This window comes from Pinus tabuliformis, chromosome 3_2, assembly GCF_031772625.1.
Source record: "Pinus tabuliformis cultivar Carrire ecotype Pingquan chromosome 3_2, CPIR1, whole genome shotgun sequence".
NCBI lineage: Eukaryota > Viridiplantae > Streptophyta > Pinopsida > Pinales > Pinaceae > Pinus > Pinus tabuliformis.
This window is the reverse complement of record NC_142302.1, coordinates 1002533757-1002539557: the sequence shown is the minus strand read 5'-3', so window position 1 is coordinate 1002539557 and position 5801 is coordinate 1002533757.

Below are 5801 nucleotides of genomic sequence, written 5' to 3'. Positions count from 1 at the left end.
AGTGGGATATCAAAGATCGAATTTCTGAAGAGAGCAGTGTACCAGTTTCCAAAGAGATTCGAAGTGGGTTCTTGCAATGAGGGGTAGGTATAGTTCTGGTTGGATATTTATCCTAATTCGAGAATACTCAGTAGAGAAGGTAGAGAGAGATCTGGGAGAGAATACGCTGGCAAGCGTAGGTTGATGCAGAGGCAACGCAGAGCCTTGTGGAGATCTGTATTTTTGTTGGAGAGATCGATTTTTGAAACCGGAAGCTGGGGTGTGAGACTGGGAGGATAGAATCAAAGTCTCAGAGAGGCAATTGATCAACATAGGGAGTGATGTTCTAAACTATAACTAGGTTCAGTCTTCATAATGACATGTAATTGTAACTATTGTAAATGATGTAATAAAGAAAATAAAATTATTATTGTAAGCCTTGCTTCATGGATTTCATGAGCAAGTGATTTTATTTGTTAGTGGCTCCCATTAAGAGCCTTAGGATTTATTATTGACTCAAAGAGTAAATATCATGTATGAAGAGCTCTTCTTGAGCATATGTAAAATATATAGGAGTCAACCTAGTGCCTAGAAAAGCCCTCCAAAAAGACAAGCATAGTCCTCTTGATGTCGGCCTGCAAAATGAATTAAATAAACTCATGTTGACTCATTTGAAATGACACATCTATTCGAATGTTAAGATCAGATAAATATATGGTCAAACTATTATAAATACCCAGTTGGACTCTTCACATAGTGACAAAGAAAAATCATATCTATCTCTAATATTTTTGCATTACAATCACAGTGAGAAGTTCAGTGTTTCGAATGGGAAACAAAGTACAAAACTTAGATCCTTTCGTTTTTTTCGGAGGGCAATCACAGAATAATATTTCAGATATCATAGTGAGGCATTTTGGAGGTCACATTGAAGCACTTAGGAAGTCTATCCACAGAACAAAACGTTGATCATCTACAGTTCAGTAGTATTAAGGAAATTCAGAACCCTCTGCAATCACAGTGACAACAAGTATAGACATAATACAATTTAATGATAAAAGGAAACTACAGTTCAATGAGGAGACTATCTTGGTGTTTCCACTAGAAGAAGGTTCAGTGATAAATAAAATCTTGATAATGATGTGGTTATGCTTACAGTACAGTGATACTGAAGTAATGAATTTCAGATTGATCTAGTAATGAAGCCTCAGCAGTGGAAGGAGAATCTAGAAGACAGAAGTAGAAGAGGACTTGTGTCTTGGTCTTGGAGTGGCTATTAGGTCAAGGGTCATGGTCTTGGAATTCGTCAATTGGAATCTCTATAAGAAGAATTTGTGTGGGTTTTCTTCTCAAAAAGAGAGCTTTTGGCCCTGGTAGAAAGCCAACATCTTGTGTTCTTGTCTCTTTTGTTTTGGTAACTATTTGATGACGTAAGAAAACACACTCTAATAATAACAAGAGAATATTTTTCTAATAAGAAAAATCAAAAAGTACCTCACAAATAGTTATCATCGTGAGAAGAATATTGTTAAGCTAATTACCCTAGATTCTTCAACATGGTATCAGAGTTGAGGTGTTGAAGTCAAAGGTAGGGTATAAAAGAGACATTCAAGGATCAAGTTTTAAGAAGGGCATCAAAGCAAGTTGAAGGTTATCAAAAGAAAAGGATCAAGATCTACATCAAAGATTGATGAATCAGTCTACAACAACAGTCTACAAGTACCAACAATTTTGGTGCTATTGGAATTTTGGTGTCACAATAGAAGACCATAAGATGATTAAGTAATCTCAATCAAAATATTAGGTCTTGATGTTAGATCACAGTTCTCAGAACTCGAGTACATGGCAGCAGTTTCAGTCCCTCTCACAGTGATCTGGATTGGATCCTTAAACATTTCCATGACTGTTTCAAATTATGTCAGACCAAAATCTTATGAATAACGAGCTTATCAGAGATGACCTCTGGACAATGGAAATTTGTGGCCAGCATGGAACAATGAGGACCCTCGGTCAAAGCGCGCTGACTGTTGGCCCATGGAGGCTGTGCATGGACACAAATTAGAAATCGGAAGCCTAGATCTAGAAACAGAGGTAGTTTCTAATACGCGATTAGGAAAAACCCTCAGGAAGGAAAGCCCCGAGCGCTCGATCACGAGGAAAACAGGAAACCGTGCGGAAACTGTCAGAAGGCAGGTCCTGCGCCCAAAACCGGCAGGATATTGCGTGCACTTCAAGCGGTAAGCGGGTTTTGCTGAGTTCAGAGCGATGCCACATACTGGGTGACACGTGTCCAGCGGATGAGAGAGAAAACAACTTACATCGCGTGAGTAATGGTTGAGCAACTTACTCGCGCGATATAGACGGAGACTGTAGGATCTGGAGGCTGCAGATCAACGACGGAGAATCAACCCAATGGATGACTGGATTTGATGGGGAAATAGACTGAGGCACATAAGATTTGAGGTCTGGCATGACTGATGAGCTGGCAAAAGAATCAGTTTCGCAGGCAAATCCTGGAGTAATGGAAATAACGACCATTCAAAGAACACTGACACTTAGTTCGTAAGGTGAAAAGTGGCCACCTCTTTGTGCAGTGTTACACAGCGATGATGACGCAAAGCAAGGGAATTCCAGCGGACAGATGCAGCCGATCCAGAGAGCCAGGAAGAGGAAACGAACAGTCAGGGAGAAAATTGGCTTTAAGCCACGAACAGACAAAGAGGCAAAGATAGAGAAGGAAGTGAATTGCAGAGAGCAGAGAAGCCGAGCTGACCCGCAAAGCGAAGGCAGCATCGAGCAGATAGAACAGCGAGAATCTGAGAGTCTATGAACTCCAGAGAAGGCTTGAAAGGTTCAAGAAACTCCTCTGTGTATTCATGTCGGCTATTGAGTACCAAATTGGACTCATACCACCGAGACCAGTTGAGGTCAAGATTCAGTAAGGGGAGTTTGTGCACTCCAGAGACTTGGGGGATCCAAGTACAATCCTACTAATCATTCTCTATTAAGTGAGACTCAAATTGAGCTCCTTATTGTAAAATCTTTGCTTTAAGACACAATAGAAAGGCTACCACTGAAGGCTGGACCAGGAGACGTAGCCCAGGAGGATTGGGTGAACTCCTTAAATTTGTTGTGTTTTGTATTTTCTTGTTGTGTCTCTCTTACTGTTTCAAGTGCTTGTGTATTTCACAATCTTATCGATCCGTTGCTCAAAATAACATAGGCACACCCTAGCACATGGGTTTGTAATACCTTCATTAATTAACTGAGATCATTCACGAGTGATTTTCAGATCAAGTGGTATCAGAGCATTAGGTTGTTAAGGTTAGACAAGCTTGTGCTAGATTTTGTTGTTGAATGCTAACTAGATCAAAGCTTAAATTAGGAGAAGGAGAGTTGGTTGAGACTAACCTGGAAATTGGAAGAGTCTATCCTCAGAAGAAAATGTCAGAGGAAAGTCCCTTGGGGCCAGACCCTTAATTCATAGATAGTTTCCTGGCCATGAGGTCCATGGTAGAGGAAATGTATAGGTAATTTAGGAAACATAAGAATGAGGACTCATCAGTCTCCAAGCAAGATAAAGGAGAAGAAGAATCTCTCCTCCATGGCCACTCAAAAGGCAAAGGGAAAGAATAAATCTTTCTCACACCTCCTAATAGCCATGAACATAAAAAGAAGACATCTTTGATCAAATTAGATGTTAAGTTTGATTTGCCCATATATGATGGAGAGTTGAATGCAGAGAAGGTGGATAATTGGATTAGACAAATTGATGTTTATTGCAGAGTGCAGAGTATCGACTCAGACAAGAGTAAGATTCATGGCTGGCCTACGCCTCGGAGGCACTGCCTTGGTATGGTGGGAAGGAAGGACAAGCTGACATGAAGAAACATGGTAAGATTCTTTCTGTCTGGAGTGAATTTGTTTCTGCAATCAAAAAATAGTTCTATCCATTAGCTTACATGCAGCAAGCCATGATGAGCTGGCAAACTCTTCACCAATTGAAAGGGAAAAGTGTACAGGGTTATACCCAAGAATTTAGGAAGAGAGCTTTGATTCTAGGAATCTCTTTAGACTCACCTGAGACTCTATTGAAGTACATAGGTGGTCTACGCAGCTACATGAGGCACACTATCCTCATGTTTAATCCCACTAGTATAGATGAGGTATCTGTTCAAGATACGCATCTAGAAGCTAGAGGAAAGAATGGGAACCCAGAAGTTCGGAGATCATCCAAGCCCATTGCAAACAAGAATAAGGAGAAAAGAAAACAGAAATGGAAAGAAAAGAAGGCCAATACTGCACAAAAGACAAAGTCTTTATGCACTCACTGTAAGAAGGATGGGCATTATGATGAGCATTGTTGGATTTTGCATCCGGAGCTAAGACCTAAGAAGTTCGAGGGCAAGAAGAAGAAGACTGCTGCAGCTATTCAGAAATATTTGGGGTCAGACTCAAGAGATGAAACAACCATTGCAGCCACAGGTATAAAAGGTAAAAATTCTGAAGCATCTACTAGTAATTCTGCACTATCTATTAATGATGAAGAAAATGAGAGAAAAAGACATGAGCTTTTCCATATTCGAGTTATTTCCAAGAATCAAAATATTGATACTTTGTTTGATAGTGGCTCACAAGTAAATTTAACTTCTGAAGCAATTGTAAAGAAGTTGGGATTACTTACTACACCTCACAAGAAACTATACCCATTAGGTTGGTTAAGTGATAAAGCACAACTACAAGTGACTAGACAATGTAAACTTAAGTTTTCTTTTGGGTCAGCATTTGTAGATGAGGTTGAGTTAGATATAGTTCCTCTAGATATATGTGGAATTGTTTTAGGAAGTCCTTACTTGTATGATAGAAAAACTATTTTCTATAGAGATGAGAACAAGTATCTTCTCGTTAAAGATGGAATCGAATATTTTGTAAGAGCTCATAAGCTCAAGAATAATTACACTCTCATAAACTCAGCACAGATGAAACGAATTGTAAATTCATGCAAACAATTTTTATTGATGGTTGTAAAGGAAAAGAAACCTGATAAAACCAATGTATTTGAGGGTTGTGATGCTAAACAGAAAGCTGATTTAGAAAAAGTTGTTTCAAAGTATGATATCTTGTTTCAAGAACCTAAAGGTCCGCCACCCAAAGAGGAATGGTGCATGATATTAATTTGTAGCAGGATGCTCCATTTCCTAACATTGGAATGTACAGGTTGTCTGCTTTAGAGAATGCAGAAATCAAGAAGCAGGTGCAGGAGTTGCTCGAGAAGGGGTTCATCAGACCTAGCACATCGCCATGTGGTTCGCCAATCATTTTGGTGAAAAAGAAAGATGGCTCGTGGAGAATGTGCATTTATTACCGAGCCCTGAATAAGATAACGATAAAAAATTGTTATCCCCTTCCTCGCATAGATGATCTATTAGATCAGTTAAAGGAAGTTGTTTATTTTTCCAAGTTAGACTTGCATAGTGGATATCATCAAGTCATAGTTGCAGAACAAGATGCATGGAAGACTTCTTTCAAAACAAAGCAGGGATTGTATGAGTGGTTGGTTATGCCTTTTGGCTTAACTAATGCTCCTGCTACTTTCATGAGAATAATGAATGATGTACTCAGACCTTTTCTTAATGATTTTGTTATTGTATATTTGGATGACATTCTTATATTTAGCAAAACATGGGAAGAACATTTAAAGCATGTTAAGCAGACACTAGATATTTTGAAAAGAGAAAAACTTTATGTTAAACTCTCAAAATGTGAATTTGGCAAAACATATTTGAATTATTTGGGACATATAGTAGGGGGTGGTGAATTAA